The sequence below is a fragment of the Trachinotus anak genome, unplaced genomic scaffold (assembly GCF_046630095.1).
Source record: "Trachinotus anak isolate AG129_WGS33_773 ecotype Australia unplaced genomic scaffold, CSIRO_AGI_Tana_v1 ptg000004l, whole genome shotgun sequence".
NCBI classification, from domain to species: domain Eukaryota; kingdom Metazoa; phylum Chordata; class Actinopteri; order Carangiformes; family Carangidae; genus Trachinotus; species Trachinotus anak.
Window position 1 is genome coordinate 684,657 of NW_027273855.1, and position 18,806 is coordinate 703,462.

The 18,806-nt window shown below is 43.8% G+C and overlaps 1 protein-coding gene across 2 annotated transcripts in view; it reads right to left on the reverse strand.

Moving 5' to 3' along the window:
* Window positions 1-18,119, reverse strand: part of LOC139619980 (uncharacterized) — a 30,032-nt gene extending 11,913 nt beyond the window's left edge. The window contains exon 1 of one of the 2 annotated variants that reach the window (XM_071475072.1): window positions 17,483-18,119. The gene's annotated coding sequence lies outside the window, so the exon portion shown is untranslated. The remainder of the gene's footprint in view (window positions 1-17,482) is intronic. The other variant, XM_071475076.1, reaches the window with a different exon arrangement.
* Between the last annotated feature and the right edge of the window lie 687 nt (window positions 18,120-18,806).

An 18,806-nucleotide genomic window follows, 5' to 3' on the forward strand; every position in this document is an offset into this window, starting at 1 on the left:
GAGGCCCTTGTCACAGAACACACACCAGCTCCCACAACACAGGACTGGGAGCCACTGAACACTGGATCTATGAACACAACTACAGCAGCGCGCTGACTGTGCCTGTGGCAGGTCCACCAATGGAGGGGCCCTGGTCTTTTCCATATGTGGACAAACCCTCATTAATGGAAATCTCAGCCCGTCTCATGAAACTCTGCTTCCAAATGCAAGGCCCTTGGGACCCCGTCCCCCATGTGTTTGTGGCTGATGAGGTCTTCTGTTCTGACTGCTGCTGCCATTGAGCTATAAATAAAGTATCAACCATTTATTAAACTACCAATGTCTTTATTTTTCTTTATAGCAGAGACATTTATTTAGTTTTATTTTGAAATTTCCACCACACAATGATGTAGCATCATTAGCATGATTCTTCACTCTGTATTCTGTCACATTACCAACAAACAATGACGAGCATGACATCATCACCCAGTGATCAATGTGTCCTCAAGAAGAAGCTGATCAGCTTTAAACTGGGTTCGGTTCTTTCTGGAAACAAACACTTCACAGATCATCTCCTAAAAACTGTGGCACAGCTCGTCTCTTTTTCATCCATCATGTCCTCACAGCGGCTCAGTGAAGAGGTGGTGACAGCAGCTGATGGAGGGGGGGTTGGCAGAGGGACGCAGGACTCAGGCAGTGATGATTGGTGGGACTCGGGTGATGAGGACTCTGTTGATTTGTTGGTTGGCACAGGAAAAGCTGCGGGTAGGGAGTCAAATTTGTGCTTGTATGCTTCAATAAAAAAGGTTTAAAAACACCAGGACTTGTGCATCTGTAGGAAGAAGATCTGCTGCCACTCTGTCTACTCTTTCTTTTATATAATCACATTTTTACCTTTGCAGCCCACAGGTTGGGAACCACTGTATGGGGCTACAACAGTGACATTACATTTTGGTATTGAAAATAAAATAAAGTTAAAGTTAAAGTTAAGTTAAAGTTAAAGTTATCCTTTAACGGACGTTATGCTGTTTCGGCAGAGCTCTGCTGGAACAAGCGCTAACATTAGCTGATACAAGTCAGTTAACTTCAGAACCCCTCTCCTCCTGCACTGTTTGTTTGGGGGTTTGAGTTGATTCTGCAGCTCATGTGACTGCACTAAATTCTGCTGGGCTGCGGTTTGATGCTGCTCAGTATTTAGCATTATCGATAGCATTAGCGATATCAACCATTTGTGTGAAAACCTAATCATTTTCATCCTTGAGTCCAGGTGGACATTTGTGCACAAATTTGAAGAAGTTCCATCAAGGCGTTACTGAGATATCGTGTCCATGAGAATGGCACGGACGGATGGACAGATGGACGGCCGGACGGACGGACCTGAAAACAGTTTGCCTCCAGCTCGGCGGCGAAGCGTAACAAAAAAAAAAAGCGAGAGAAGCAGACTTACCTGCACTACTGCACTTTCTTAACTATTTTTGGATTTTACTGATGAACTTTTTTTTTAACTTTTAGCACTTTAGGAGGCACGACATCGAGCAATGCATTCTTCTTTTTGGTCTGTTGTTTTTCTTTGTTTGTGTGGGTGTGTGGCTACTCTGAGCCTTTTGAATTGAATTGAATTGAACTGAACTGAACTGAATTGAACTGAAGTTCAGGGGTTCCAGGTGAACTTGTGTGTGCACTGCCTCAGGATGTGGTCCTGTCTTCCCTTCAGGCTTCTGAACGTAAAGACGTCACAGAGAACTGAGAAGCCAAGAGACCACGGTGATCAGCTTTTGATCACTCGAGTTCAGATGATCTGACCCTAGTTTTAATGGGTCTGTATCCTGAGGTAAAACTACAGAGGGCAGGAACACACTCAGGAGACTGATCACTGCTGCTTTTCTGTCACAGTTTGTGTGGATTTTCATATCTCACTGATGTCCACACAGGGTCTGGAGAACCCAGCGGAGAGGTTCTTTGTGGAACTACTTCAGGTTCTTTACTTTTCCAGGCAGAGTGATGCAGACAAAGAGACGGTGAGACACGTGGAGAGTGAGACAGAGCGGGTTAGAGATTGACACATGAAGTTGATCCTGCAGCTACTACAAAGTTTCCATCAAATAAACCAACTCATTAATGCAGCCCTGCACACTCTCATCTTTTAATTGAACTTCCATATTTCATGAAAATCTTTGGGCGCTGGTGAATGTGGCATATCCTCTGTATGTTTCATGTTTTGGGACTAATCAATACAAGCGTGATTAGAGCTAATGTGCTATATGGAAATCTAGCTTTCAGGGCACTGCAGTCTCGTTATCTCTTACTCCTTCTATACGTTTATGCATATGAATCCAGAGCAAGATCAAAGATCTCGAGTCAACCAGAAGACAGGATTACGACGCCGATGTCTTCGGCAATCTTATCAGTAAACTGTCTCCTAATCCCACTGGGACAGAAAAGAAACACCCGTCCCCTTCACACCGCTGCTCCTACCATCAGATGCGTTCGCCTTGTTATGCTAAAAGCAGAGTGAAATGTCTCAACACAGACGCAGCCGAAAAGGCATCAAAAGACAGCCACAAATGATTCCTAAAGACCACAGAATTATCTCTGAAAGGCCTGTTCTTTGAATTTTCAAACAGTCACTGTGGAAACAGCTTTTTTTAATCCTGCGAAAACTCCTCTTTGTATAATAACAGATAACAGTCCCACATCCACCTCAACCAACAGGAACCTCTGCTCAACTCGGACCATAATGCATTTCACACGTGCTTAGGTGGGAAAAATGAGGTGATTTCTAAAATCCAGACTTGAACCAGACTTGAAATGTCAGCTTTACTCTTAAGGAAATGCATGAAGACCAACGCCGTCACACAAATAAATCACATCTGGGTCCGGGGCCGTTCGCAAAGCTGTCTCATCCTGTCCAGTTTTTTCTGGAGAGAGCCACCTCAGGATGAAGTGTGTGAGGCCTGCAGCCAGGGTCCACACACGGTTTGGCTCCGGGAGGTGGATTCTCAGGACGGACTGAGGAAAGGCGTGGGGCTGCAGTCATCGCCAGCGGTGATGTCATCTCATGTTCACATTTTTCACCCCTGTTACCAAAGAGTTTGCACTGTGGGAGACACACTCCACCAACACTCTGAGCCGTGTTGGGAAACATACTGAAAAAGAAGGTGATCGATTTAAATCTCACTGATTGCAGAAGAAACCAAAGCAGTTACGTTCCTCTGCAGCGCTCAGCATCGTCAGAAGTGACACTTCCACATCCTGTCTGACCAACCTGATCGACACACTGGACACTCTGTTGGATGTGCTCCATCACTGCAGCCTCCACACCCCCCCCGGCACTGAACATCTGCTGGACATTAATCCTGAGTGCAGTTCCTGCTGAGACTGATCAGCCGAGGAGGAGATGGAGTTAAGATTATTTGATCAAACTTTATCAACTCTGGAAGGTCAATGAGACTTTAAACAATAACAGCAACAAACAGCTGTTTTCTCTGTAAAGGTGCAGTGAAGTCATGGCGTCCTGAGCGCAGAACGAAGCCACACCCCCTCTGAGTGTGATGTAATCTCAGCTTCTCTGGTCTTTGTTTTGGTATCTACAGTGACTACAGACTACATCTCTGGTGGCTACAGATAGGGGGACAGGAGGCTGAGCTGAAGTAGCACACTTTTTAATTAATTTATTTTATCGGTTATCAGTTGAAAAAAAAAAAAAACGACACTGACAGTCGGAAGATGCTGATTATAGCATCTGATAATCAGTCGATCAATACTCACAAGAGAACATCGCTGAGCCTCAATTAGTACTTCCACACTCACATCTGCTATTTTGAGAGCATAAGAGAGTTCACACACACAAGTATGGCAACATGCAGGCAAAGACCATCTGAACTATGTGCGAAGGAGAGGAGGGACCTGGATTTCTCACTATGACAGACGCATCTGTCATCTTGTTGTTATGTGGAGGTGAGAGCTGATATTATGCTGCGAAACACCGTATCTATCAATTTATTTGAAACTGAACGTGCTGATGCTCAGAGGCTGACGGACGTGTTTGGCTTATTCTCCACATGAACGTGTTCTACTTGATTTATCGCAGCTGTGTAAATCGTAGGCTCCTGCTCTGCAGAGCAAATCTTACCAACAGTCTTCCACCATTTTCCCCTTTGTTGTTATTTTCACATTATATTCTCCTTAAAACCAAAACACGACAGCAAACATTTTATCTGAATCAACCTGCGGTTCTGAAATGAAAAGGCGTCGCTCCAATTCCAAGCTGAAATAAAGTCTTAAAGTCTCATCTCCACCGGCCCCTGTGAAGGAAGCAGAAGGGGTTAAGAGCTGCTTTCAGAACCGTGGATTACGTGGGTTCCCCAAACTGCTTGAGAGAGGCCTACTTTTTGAAGAGGAGGGAGACGGGATTGGGAAGCGCGGGGGTGTTTTCTTTAAATGTGTAATTTTATTTTATTTTTTTGCCTTTGAAACCCGGTCTCAGAGGCTTTGTGTGGCTGTCACATAATGGGGTTTCCTGTCACAAGGCTGTCTGATGCCATTAATTTGCTTCTCCCACAACGTTCTCTAGGGCTACTGCCTATATGCCAAACGCTGAGCTTTTCAATGCCCTCTCTCTCTCTCTCTCTCTCTCTCTCTCAGAAGCAACATCTTTTCAAAGAGCCATGGCACTGCTGGAGAGCCTTTTAAGAAACCAGAGCAATGTGGGGGGTGGACGGAGGGTTTCAACCTGCATGGTCTTTCCAAACATACAAGCGGGACGAGGCCCGAGCGTGAATAAATACAGCACAGCCCGAGCTGCTTTCTGAAGAAACTCACCCTTGATCTGTCTCAGGAGGAAAAAGAAAAAAAACAGAACTTGGGAAGAAAGACGGAGCGGAGGAATAAAGGAGAAAGGAGGCATTAGGAGCGCCCCCCGTCAGCCACCTGGAGTTCCTGCAGCCTCTGAGTGCATTCCAAGGATCATAAAAATGAGGGGGAGCGGGGGGTGGAAGAAAGAGAGGGGGTTTTAAAAAAGCATGAGGCCCAGGAGATACAGTCAACCCCCCACTGGTCCTGCTCTTTTCACTGAATACACAAGACAACAGGGACGGCCTCTCCATCTGAAACAACCCCTGGAGGGCCGTGGAGGAGCTCTCCTCTCCTGCAGGCCCGGAGGAGACGGGGAGAGCAGCTCCACAGACAGAGAGGAACAAAACAGTGCTCCGACTGAAACCAGATAGGCAGAAAGAAACAGTCAGTCAAAGAGGGATACAGGAGGAGAGGGGCTTTTCAGACCGATGAGACCAGGGTGAGCGGGGGGGAGGGGGGCAAATGTCACTCATCATATCGGCTTGACCTTTGTCTTTGTCGCCATGTCGCACAAACGCACAATACACCACGTACGCACAAAAGAGTCCAGTCACACAGCCTGCACTGTGTGAGCGCGGCCGCTCTGCAGACTGTATGTGGGGAATTTATGATGCATGATTGTCAGAATTCATTTAGTGCATTTAAAGACTGATGGAGCAGAGAAACATCAATAAAAACAGACGTCGCTGTCCGTTAGCACAGCGAATATTCCCTTTCTCACAACACTGCCTCCAAGTTTTTAAAGTCGGGATTTTTTTTTTTGTCAACAAATCTCAAAAAGAAAAGATGAAACACTGAGCACGTTCCCGTACAGACGAACATGTAACTCCATGTCAGAAATAATCTCCGTCCATACAGTCACACCTCAAATCACATGACCACACTGGAGCTGGAGTAAACAGGAAGTGGATTAAAATACAGACTTTAACTGAACAACAGCTGCTGCAAAGACGACAAGGTCAGTAACACTTTAATTCACTATTCATGTTGCTTTCACCACTGGTAGTCCAGCCTGACAAGAGCCAATCAGGAGCCACCGTGGGCGTCTGCAGCTGTGTCCCAATACAGGGGCCGCATCCTTCTGAGGACGTAGTCGGCGAAGATGTGGCCGTAGACCACGAAGGCTGAACCGAAAGGAGACGTCTGGTCTACAGGATTTTACCTTTGCGTTACCGTTGTGCGCAACTTTTCTGTTGTATTGCAAAACGCCACTCCTGCCGCTTAGCAACCCTGACAACACATAGTTTTTGTACAAAATCTTGAGGTTTTAACAGTTGTACTGTTGCTGTTGAACTGAGCTGAAACCCAGTACTAACATTTTACAGTGCAATCCTCAGGTTCTGTCTGGCATTTCCTGCCATTTTCATTACTGGCTTGCACTGAATCTTGGGATATGTTGGGTCACAAGGGGTCTGCCTGTTGCAGCCTTTGTTGCCCAGGAACAGAAGGACACATTTCTTGGCTGCATTTGTAAGAGCCTTTGAAATGGGAAAGTCTAGTTGAGTCGCTGTGATGCAGCCTCCGAGGGATGTGGACCTTGAATTGGGACAAAGCAACTGTGTCAGCCACTGCCAGTTACAAGCTAACAAACAACATGAACAAATAACAGATGCTAACTACGCTAACGGTTCTGATCCGTCTGCTAGTCTCTGATTCTGGTCTCAACAGACTCCTCATCTGAGTGTGGGTCTGACTGAGGCTCCAACATGAGGCTGAGTCTCTCTGATGTTTCCTCCTCTAACATCTTCATCCTCTCTGCTCTTTCACCTGGACACCTGGAGCCAGCAGGTGGTGGGCGGGGCCAAGGCCTGATCCAATCAGGAAGTAGGTGCAGATTCATCCCTAGCTTTCCATTTTTTTCACTTTTTAAGAGGAAATATCATGTTACACTAAATCTGAATCATAGCAGAGGATTTGTACAGAGTTGAAAACACGTCTGGAGGAAGTTTAGAAAGATGAGATGGACAGTCAGTCTCCTCACAGAAGATAAAATCATTTCTTCCCTGAAACGGACTTTACCTTCCCTCTAAAGCCCTGATTCATGTTTTTATCAGACAGGAGGAAAGCTCCAACACACACACACACACACACACACACACACACACACACACACACACACACACACATGTATCCCCTGCATGTTATTTCAACAAGTGTAGAAAACCTCCCTTGGTTTGTGTCTAAAAATGCTATATGTGTTTGCATGTGCTCACATACACACTTCATTTCAAGAATGCTCTTACATGCCCATGCTCTGCTGGAGAGCCCTCACACACACACACACTACACCCGCCTATTGAACCCCCCCCCCCTTTTTCTTGTCTGAATGGTCTAAGTCCCCTCACAGAGCTACACAATCCCCTCCATATGTTTGCATGCAAGTCTCCTCCAACTGCATAGTGCGCGCACACGCGCACACACACACACACACACACACAGAGCTACTCCCCATTACGTCACAGAGGAGGCATTCCAGTTGGACCTGTGGGGATTAAGAAGTGGAGAGAGCTGAAACTTCTCCAGTGAAGCCTCTGCACATCCCAGCTTTGAATCCAGCTACCCCCCCCCCCCCTCCCACCCCCCACCCCCACCACCACCACTCATCCCTGCACCTGCTTCTAGTTATTACCACCCCCACCCACCCCCCCAACTCCTCTCTTCACCACTGGGAAGCAGAGCCTGAGCTTTTCAAACCTCCTATTCAGTAGGTGCAGCCTTGGGAAAAACAGCTTTCTACCTTTGCAGCGATGAGAGGCTGAGAGCCGCCTCACTTGTGCCATTGTGCGCTTTCATGTTTTGACTCGGTCAGAGTTTGTGTGTTTGAGTGTGGTCTGAGAGACAGCAGAGCCTCTGCTCACTGGTTTACCTCATGGCCCAGATATATCACCTCACTGTGAGAGCTGTCTGTGCTGTGCTGAGACCACCTAGAGGAGCAAAGGCTCCCACTAAGCTACTGAGAGTGAAAAGCAAACAACAGTGTGTACACACACTCTCTGAATGGTGGTTAATCCACCTGTGGCTGGACTGTGGCAGCTGTCAGGTTCATCTTCCTCATAACAGTGAGCAGGGTGGTAATGACTCCAGTATTTCTTCTTGGACTGTGGGGGTTTGAGGAACCTGGGGGAGTTTTTTCTCAACACTTTTTCAGACTGACTCTGTGTCCAGTATTGTACCAGCTGAAAAAAGATTTCTCCACAAAACTGTCCTCTTGGCAATGTGCACAGAGTTTTGAGTATTTCTAGCTTCATGTTGGGAAATGAAATGTTTAATTTTACAGATGCTGTCATTTCCAGGGAAACAATCAGGTTGTAAGAACAAGGGAAACAGAGGCAAAGTTTTGAGACTGTTATTTTAGTAAGAGTTTAATTTGTTGTGTTGAGTTTATACAGAATATTAAATGTCACTTTCTAGCAAATTATAAGCAAATTTTTTAATAACTCAGAAGAGTAATGACAGTAGAGTGGGTGACGTAGTTTCATGTTCGTACTTTCATGTAGGGCAGAGCAGTGGCATGGTTTATGCTGTATATGCATCATCAATAGGATAAATCTTAATACATTTTGAGGACCAGTAAATGATTTACCAAAGGTTAGAAACTGAAGCCTGTATGTAGCAAGTAAAGCAGAACAAAAAGCAGCACTTGGTAAAAAACTGTTAAATAGATGACAATACTTCTCTCTCGTGGAGGCATCACTGCATTTCTGTTTTTAAAGTTATTTTTGGGGAATTTTGTCCTTTTTTTAATGCAATAGAAACAGAGAGAGAGAGAGACAGGAGAGCTATGGGAGAGTGAGGGGAGGACATCAAGTTTAAATGGTGTGTGCTCCAGCAGGTGAGCCGCTGAGGTGCTCCGTTACTGCTCTTGTGTGTCGGCGTGGTCGGGGTGCGCTGTGTGGTGACATGACAACAGCAGTGGAGAAGCAAAGAGCGGGTCAGGTGTGTTTGAGTCTATAAAACTAGAAATCAGGATAGAAATATAAATACAGTCCATTCATCTCACTAGGACATCCTCACATGAACCATGTGTTATTGGGCTGTGTGGGGCACTGCAGGGATGGACATGTGTATGTCTTCATTTAGTCACTGCCACATTCATTCATCTTTTGTGTGAATCCAAAAACTGATTTAGCCTTTTTCCTCAGAGCCACAGAGCTCACTGACGCATTGGCTGACATGTTTCTCCTTTACAAAGAACATGGTCCACTGTAGAAACAGCTCTACAGGCAGGAACTGTGATCATTTTTAGGCTGCATCCACATTACTGCGTTTTAGTTTGAAAACACATCACTTTTATCACGTTTCCTCCTCCGTCCACACTACTCTGGAGTTTTCGAGCTGCTAAAACAGAGACTTGCAGAAATGCTGCTGGACCTGTTTTAGTCTAAAACTCCAGGTTGTTTTGTAGTCTGGACGGACAGAAACAGAGACCTTGGAAACAATGATGTAAAACCCAGGATGGCTCCTGATTGGCTCTTATCATCCTGGACTACCAGTGGTGAAACAACATGGAGAATGAATAACAAAACGTGTGAGCTAGTTTTCAAGGATGCATTACTTTGACAAATCACAACCACATGATGAAAATCTAAATGATTAGATTTTGATTTGATTTCAAATCTCAAAACTACATTTGGCGACAGAGTAAAAGTATATATTATAGCAGTTATGAGTCTGGCTCATATTCTTGTTGAATGCTGGGATACTGGTCTTCAGGTATTCAGACAGAACAAGTCCAAGACACCACAAGGACAAGCAAGAAGGCAGCTCGACAAAGGTCTATTGATTAATGTATTAATTCTGTCTTTTTAATTAGTGAAAAAAACAGCTTTTTTTTGGCACATCAGTGTCAGAAGGACAACCATTCACGTTTGATATCTAGACTTTCACAATGACACGTCCTCGCTACTAATCTTGTACAAGCTAGGTCTTCATCCCCATTTAAACTTGAGTAAAAAAAAAAAAAAAAAAAAAAAAACATATTCACTGGCTTTAACAGGATAATACCAAGCAGTGAATGTCACAGTTCACTTTTCTCTTTGGAAATCAATATTGCTAAGCAACACGAGTCAATCAAAACTGTCTCCCTGGCCACAGCAGGGGAGTTAAACTCTGGACCTCCTTGAAGACCTCACACCGATCGGCCTGTCTCGCTTTCTTCTGCCCTCTATTCTTCATTATCTAATTCAAGTGTCAATTTTCAGCCGGCGCCTGAGTTGACCCTTTCTTCTGCCATTGTTTCTGCTCGGCGGGGCACGATGCCTCCCACTTAATCGTTGATCCAATTAATTTGGGAAACCTTTCTCGGCTTCTTTACAAGAATGAGGGCCTTTGAATAAAAAACGTGCAACAAAAGAAGTAAGTTAACACAGGGCAGTGTCATTGATTGACACTGGTGCCAAAACGCCTGTGTGTTGCCATTATCCCAGATCGAGTTATGGAACCTTCGCAGAGAAAGGTGGCCTTGATGAAAGAGATGAACATGTCTAATTAACTTGTGTCAAATAAAAGTTTCCAGCTCCACACAAGTGACTCAACCATCCCACCGCTTTTTTAATGGTTTTGCCTCCTGGTGGGGCTTTTTAAATGGCAGGAGCTTATTAAACTGATGTCATTTTATCTTTTCTCTGCAGCACACACCTGGCATCTCTATGCACCATTTTCTATCGTGCGCACGGGGGAAACACTGGGCTGTGCTACAGTCTGTACTGCCACGCACTGCCGGCGGGGGGGGGGGGGGGGGGGGGGGGGGGGGGTTATAAACTCTGCAAGAAAAGGTATTCCAACACTTGTCAGAATGTAACTATGCACTTCTTTGTTCAGTTTGGATTGACTTAACCTTTTTTGCCTAATTGGTCATATTCCCAATGGTTCATGAAATGTGTGCACTGTGAGGAGTTTTTGTGAAAAGACAAAATCCATAATAATTAGGGTAAGCCCATCATTAGCTGCCTGTAAAGTTAAACAGCTGTATACACAGAATGGTGGAGTGGAGGATCACAGACGGAGCATTCTCTCTGTAATTCCTGGCTTCATTATTTGATCGAGTCGGCTAATTGGGCGCCGAGATTGAATCCCTCACGGGGGCAGAAACACATATGAGCCGACTAGACTGAATCGGTGGAGGGCCACATCTTTCAGTTCTTCTAAGGGATTAACAAATTGTGTGGGTTTTAATAAATCATGCGTCTGGACATGAATAAATCACTGGGCGTTAAGCCTCAGGGGAGACGGCTTCAAATCAGTCAAAGAGGAACCAGGACCGAGATGACATGACACTCACATGGATGCAGGTGGTACTGATGGGAGGGAAGAAATGCATACATGATGAAGTGACGGTGGATGTGATTCTGTTTGTGAATGTGCATGATGGGAAATCAGATTTGATATTCTTCCTCCGTCCTTTTCATTGACACAGCCTCACGTTGAATGGAGCAGTCGTGACTTCCAGCACAACTTCCCACAATGACATGATCAAAACATCCTGGAGTGTTTCTGAGACTTCAGCACTATAGGGCGCACTGGATTATAAGGCGCACTGTCAATGAATGGTCTATTTTCGAACTTTTTTCATATATAAGGTGCACCGGACTATAAGGCGCATTAAGCGAAACAAAACAGTCAGATAAGTCAGTCAGACTTTATTAAACGCGTTCACAATAACTCCCAACCTGGTTCAGTTGTAACACGTAAAAAAACACAGTCTGATACCGCTAAATCAAACGTTAGCGTATTCACAATAACTCCTTATACACACACACTGTAATATTATGGTGAAGCACAGTATGTATTACTCCGCGACGCTCCTGACTACAATAGCCGTAATGCTGCAAGCGGTGCGGCTTTGTAGTTTACCAAAGTCGTTCTAAAACATTTTGACAGAGCGCCGTGAGCGCCGTGTACCACACAAAATCACTTCGAGGTCAGTAAGCACAACCAGAATTAATCCATATATAAGGCGCTCCGGATTATAAGGCGCACTGTCGTTTTTTGAGAAAATTAAAGGCTTTTAAGTGCGCCTTATAGTCCGGAAAATACGGTAAGTAGCTTCCATTTATACTGTGTGTGTGTGTGTGTATGTGTGTGTGTAGCACTGCTGCAGGATGATGATGATGATGATGATGATACAGCAGCATTAGATGTGTATGTCTTGATTTACCTCAGTCACATTCATTTTGAGTTTTATTGCTTTTATTCTGTAAAGCACTTCGTGTAACATTTGTATGAGAAGTCTGACTAATAAATTCTGATTGACAGATTGATTGATTGATTTTAAGGGATTGCAACAGTTACCATAAACTGTGGAATCCTTTGCCAAGATGTTGTCATTTTTCATTATGTGTAAGACTCATTATTTTGGGTTTGAACTTTAAAAACCTGTAGGCTCAGTATCTACCTACAGTTTTAAAGCTCCAACCAGTCCAAAGGTAGATGTCCATGTGTTTGTGATTATAAAGCAGGTCTAGGTTCTATATTAATACTGTGAAAGTATCAAAGCCTCAGTCCACAGAGAAATGCACACAGCCTGTATTCAGAAACTGAGCCTTAAAACCAGCCGTCAGGACTTCTGGAACTTTGTGATGTCACAACAAAGCAGTCACCACACCGCTCTGTGAAGAAGCAGACACTTTTAACAATAAACTCATTCTTTGCTTTTTGCATTTTTGTATTATATCTCGTTATAATTTCACATCATATATACATTGTGAATTTGATCTTTGTATTTATTTAAAAAAAACAATTTGAACTAAACTAGATTTCTCCCTAAGGTAGATTTGCTGTAGTAAATTTTTTTCCAATGTAAAGTAGTGTTGTAGATCTACCTTTTATACATTTTTTAACAATATAATATATCATACAATTGAACTTGAGGTGTGTAAGAAGATTAAATATTTGGACTATTACATAACTGATAATCTATCAGATGATAAGGACATTAGCAGACAGTGTCAAAAGTTATACGTAGCTGACATGTTGGGACGTCTTTATGTGTACAGTCACTATAACAACATCTCATTAAAGCTTCTTGCAATCTGTAAATGCTATTATTTTAGCTTTAACCAACCGTGACCTGAGCTCTGGTAGCGTCCCATCTTGAGTGAGGAGCCAGTGGCGTTCCAGCCTGTCTGATCAGTGTTTTCTACTTTTGGTTTAAGATACATTATTTAGGTATTCATTTATTTATATGGTATACATTATATTTCATTGTTCTATGGACACCTCATGCTCTGTGTCCTTAATAAAGTTTGAAATTAAGTGAAATGCAGTAGCTTCAAAGATGCTCTTAAGTAATGAGGGGCAACATTAAAAGCACGATTTGAAGAACTGCGTCTAATCTACAGCACAAAGCAGCAGTTTTCTAACTCTGTGGATGTGTCCACGGGAAGAAGAATGACGCACTGAGCCAACAGTTTTTTTTCTATTAATTTATCAAATGCAAATGAATATGAATTTATCAATGTATAAGTAATATAAGTGTACAATGGAGAAGACCACCATCATCACCGAGAGAAGGGATGTCAACTGGTTTGTACCAGCTGAGCGGGGGGAGTTCATTTTTCATATACTGCCCCAGGGAGTCTGGAGGCGACTCTGTCAGCAGTGAATATAGCCACTCACACCCACATTCATGAAAACGCTTTTGTCCCAAGTTAATTTGAATTTGAGAATTAATGGGCATTTTTTTTCCAAGCCAAGTTAATGTATCGGCTCCACTCTGACAACAAGTGTCCTGCCCTCCACTGGCTGGAGAGAGAGTGCGTTGTGGGAGAGAGAGCAACAGACAGTGGCAGCAGCAGTTTGGCTCCAGTTTCACTCAAAACGCACCGTCATACTTTTTATTGTCAGGTCATCCTTCACACTGGAGACAGCAGTTTGACCAGTGTAATTCAAACACGACTTACTGGCTTTTTTCTGAGCCTTTCAATCTCAAGACCTCATCACAGTCTCAGAGTGAAGAACATGGAGTGGGATGAGATAGTTTAATCTCCAAAACAGCTGATTTTCTCCACGCTGACCCTCACTACTGCCTAAAAGACACTGAAAAACTTACCAGAAGTTACTCAAGTGCAGTTTTATTATGTTATCACCCAGTCTAAAGGTAGATGTCCATGTGTTTGTGATTATAAAGCAGGTCTAGGTTCTATATTAATACTGTGAAAGTATCAAAGCCTCAGTCCACAGAGAAATGCACACAGCCTGTATTCAGAAACTGAGCCTTAAAACCAGCCGTCAGGACTTCTGGAACTTTGTCTATATCTTCTTATCATCTCAAAAGTACATCAAACTTTTTATTTCCATAGCGATACAGTCGACCTTTCGCTCGCTTGTCACACTTTGGGAACAGCTGTAATGTAACACATATGTCCATGTGGTGTATTTGCATACATTACCATGCAGCCACGTCAGACGCATGATTGAAAGTATTTGAGCGTGAGACCTGTGACAGTGACATTCAGAGAAAAACAGAGGATTTATCTAATAATGAGTACAGCCTGTCTTCCCTCTCCCAGTCATGTGTCCCTGTGGCTTCCCTCTAAGTGGCTGCAGGTGAGTGTGCACAATTACTCCCATCTTTGCCATTTTGGGGTGAGTGGGCGGATAAACAAGCACCGTACAGCACAACTAATTGTTCCATTACATGAAATGGAAAGTGCAGGAGGGGTAATCAAGCAGCTTTGTTGCAAATAACATGCCTCTGTTCTGCCTGATGATGTTTTGAATTTTGACGACTGAAAGCCCTGCTACCCCACCGGCGGTCCACCTGCGCTCTCTGGGAGGAAGAGAAAAACATAGATGACACTCATGCCAGAGGATAACGCGTACATTAATACGGATTATTATTTCACTGTACTGAGGAAGTCTGCAGTCTCCCTGCATACAGAGTTGCTGCCCTACTTTTGCTCCTGTTTGTTGGGTGATAGTTTTATATTTTTTTGGCTGCGAACTGCTTCCCCAGATTATTTTGATAATCAGATTTTTATTTTTATTTTACAACACTGGACTGACAGTCCCACATATAGTTATGTCGAAAGAGTGAATCTATCCCCACATGCAGATGCTTATTAATGACAGACACAACTACCCACAGGATCACTTCCTCTTTCGCGACTTTGCTTACAAAATAAAAGTGCAAGAAAGTTTGTTTTGTTATTTTATTTTTTTTGCTGCAATATTTCAAGCTGTTGTGAGCTTTTATTCTGGAAGGTTCTGACAGGAAGTTTCAATGATTCTGAGTTGACTGATTGACAAAGCTCAATGACAACTGTGTCCAGATCCAGAAATCAGCCAAACATATAATATGTGACTGTGGGCCACACATGAGCAAACACCAGTGGAATTTTTATCAATTTCCTAAATTAGCCTTTGAGTATGTTCTGGCCGCCACGTAATTGGTTAGAAAAACACTGGCCCAAAGCCAAACTTCGAGCACTAAATTCTCGAGCATGAAGTCCACATAAAAAGATGTATTATAGAGACAGTTAGCCTCCACTGTGAACGACGCTACCTAAAGCCCACTGGTTAATAATGGTTCATTTAGTTGTAAGGCAAAGGAGCATCATCATCATTCTGGGGTCATATTATCTTTCACCAGCCAGCAGTGTCAGCTGCTCCGTCAGTCCATCACTCTGGTGCAGACTGAAATGTCAGTTCTTAGATGGATCGTCATGAAACAGATATTCATGGTCCCCACAGGATCAACTGTGATAACTTTGTGGTTCCAACAACTTTTCATATAGAACCACTGCTCAGTCAAATACCTGCACAACTAATGACATTCACATCAGCCTCACCTGTACTTCAGGTAGAGATGTTGTGGACGGTTTTGATTCCTCGCTTCACTGTGAGAAAAATGATGTAACCAACCTAAAGCAGAGTAAACATCTCAACTATAGAGGGCCTGATTACAAGTACTGAGGACACTGTCAACAGGGAGGAGGTCCAGATACTGTCCTCATCTCTCTCTCTCTCTCTCTCTCTTTCTCTCTCTCTCTCTCTCTCTCTTTCTCTCTCTTACACAAACACATTGGCAACGAACCCATCTCACAGATTGCCTAAAAATAACAAAGCATCCATGTAAAGCAGGGAAGTGAGATTGGATCACAAGTGGTTACTCAAGACACATTAAAGCCAAGAGTGAACAGGGATATCTACTCCAGCAATCTTCACTGGCAGGCAGACAATATCAGAAAAGACCCTTCACATCCTGGTCACTGCCTTTTCACCCCCCTCCCCTCTGGCAGGCTTGAGGTCATAAGGGCACACACCGACCCTCTGAAAAACAGCGTGTCTTTGTGTTTTAATACGCTATGACAATAAAAAATCTAACTATCTATCTATCATTCTATCTATCCATCCATCCATCCATCCACCAAAGCTGTATTACATTATTCTCTGTCATCATCTGTCACAGTATTTAAACAGACCAATAACCTCTGTCTAATCTTCATCTTTTATAATATAAGCTTTACTGAAGAGAACAGTGTCTTCAATAAAGCTGGTGAAAGCTTTAATAAAGGGTTTTGTGTGAGTGGTGGAAAATAGAAGTGCCCTGATGTGTTACATCAAATTGTGATCATGTACTTCAAAATGCCAACAGTGTGCAGGCTTACATAGAAACAACGCACATTCACAAGAGCTGCAGCCTCCTTCTCCTGACTGTAAACCCTGCACGCTCTCATCAGAGTTACAGAGTATGTCACTCAATGTGTGTGGATGGCAGTGGCCTTCAATGGCACAGAGGCAACATGACAATAACAATGAGAATGACAATTATAATGAGAGCACAGTACTTGACTGGGTGGCCCATAGTTAGTGTAGGGTTTCCAACTGTCCCGTAAAATACTGAATCTTCCCGTACTTGGAAATTAAAAAAAAAAAAAAAGATACCAGCCGCACTTTCTCCCATGTTTTTAAAACACAATTTAGTGCAAATCTATGGGAGATAACTTCTTGATAGGAGACAGATCCTTATAGACTTCCACTAGGGGGAAAAAGCCAAGGAAATACCAAACTTCCAGATGTGAAACTAGCAGTTCTCCTGGGTGAAGGCACAGCTCCTCTGGCAGCCATGAATCTGCCTGACACAGCCTGAGGGACTCACAACCACATCCCCAAAAGATCTGTACAATATTAATTCTTTGTTTTAAACTATATTGTATGGTATCTTATTGTATAAAATTTAAACAATGGACTGCATCAGTATGTGACGTGTATATTTGATATGTACATGTATTTTAATCATGTGTTAACTGTTCTGGATACAACATGTTTATGTTCATGCAAATAAAGCTATTTGTACAGAACTGAATAAATATAACAGGTTGGACTATTAAAGCAGGGAGATTTGTTTAAGACAGAGAAAAAACTTACATATTATGTTCCTCTACCACTGTGCTCCTGATTCATATCCAGGGATTCTCAGCCAATAACTTTGTTGTTTTTGATATTTTTCTGTGAAGCTGAAACAGCGTCTTAAACCCACCTGGTCGCTCCTAACCTCAGCGACACACTGTGGTCCTGAGTGCTGGCAAGCTACACATCGTTAGCTCAGGTAGACTCTCCACAATTCAACTGAAACCATGAGTGCAAAAGTATAACTCATTCAGATTTAACAGCATCATAAAGACGGTATCATGCTAGTGATTCATACCTTTGACGAGGTCGTGAAGTCCCACTGTCTGTCCTTTCCTCCATTATTCCATTGGTCCACCATCAAAAGCATTAAAGGGTCCTTCATGGAGTATTCCAAGTCCTGTCACGTGAAGTCCACAGCAAACCGTGGGAAAACGTCTTCACTTCCTGTAACAAGCAACCAGCTTCTGCAGCTTCCGGCTGGGGGCTTGGGTCGTGCTTCTGATGAGCCCCCACCTCAGGAGGTGGAGTGACGTGGCGCACCTGCTCAAAGCGCCGATGACGGAATCGCCGCTGCCGCAGATCAGGTGAGGGCCGAGTGGAGTGACTTTGGGTCCCGCCCACTATAAATCAAAATGTGATTGGTTAATTCACCTGCTGCCCGTATGCTCTCCTAACCAGTGATGAGCCAGCTGACCTTTTCTCTGCCTAGAAACCAAAGGAAAAAAAAGGAAAAAAATCCCCCTATTTTCACGGGCTTGGGACAGTAACCCTTTCAGTTCCAAAGCAAACTTAACAGAAAACAAAATTGCATTTTCAAGCCTTAATTACAGCGCCGCCATCTTGATCTGGTATTTGTAGAAGTCTTGATTACAGGATGGTATAGGGCAGGTGGCCCCCAGCTCTAACTCCTCCACACCTGTCTGCACTCTGGCTTGGCAGAAGTAGGGGGTGTGACAACCTTGAATTTTGAAAAATTCTGTGATGTGTATAGGATGTCCTGTTGAAACATAAAGTCGTGCAGTCCAAAAACTGAGACGAAGTGGAGAGAGTCCTGTCCAGCTGAAGTCCTCAGACCTCATGAGGAAAGTACTGGGGCGCAGAGACTGGAGTCTCACAGTAACAGAGTGGATGATGTCACACATGGTTCTGGGTTACGAAGTAAACAACAACCTGGTCTTCGATCAGGGCAAATGGGCACGTCAGTCTGCCACACATCGACCTACACTGGCCACCCATGGCCGCCTGAATCAAATTCAGTCACTGCTGCCTTCAGAGTGACTCCTGTGTCTGCACCATCCACTTGAACTCTATCATTCAGCCTTGTGCTCCTTCTCAGCCTCTGTGTTCCTCCCAGGAACGTCGTCTGGCATCACCATCCCTGCACACAACACAATCTCAGTCCAGACTGTTCTTGGTCTGCATTGATAACCATTGCATACACAGTAAACTGGGCCTGAAGGATGTGTATGACACTTCCCACACACTGGGAGGATGTGAGCACCTGTGTACCAACTCTGACCCATGTGTACGAACATTTTGGAGACAGAGAGTGCGAGTCCTCAGTGTAACCTGTTAACACAGGCTCCGAAATGAAAAAGACCTCCCTCAGACGCAACACA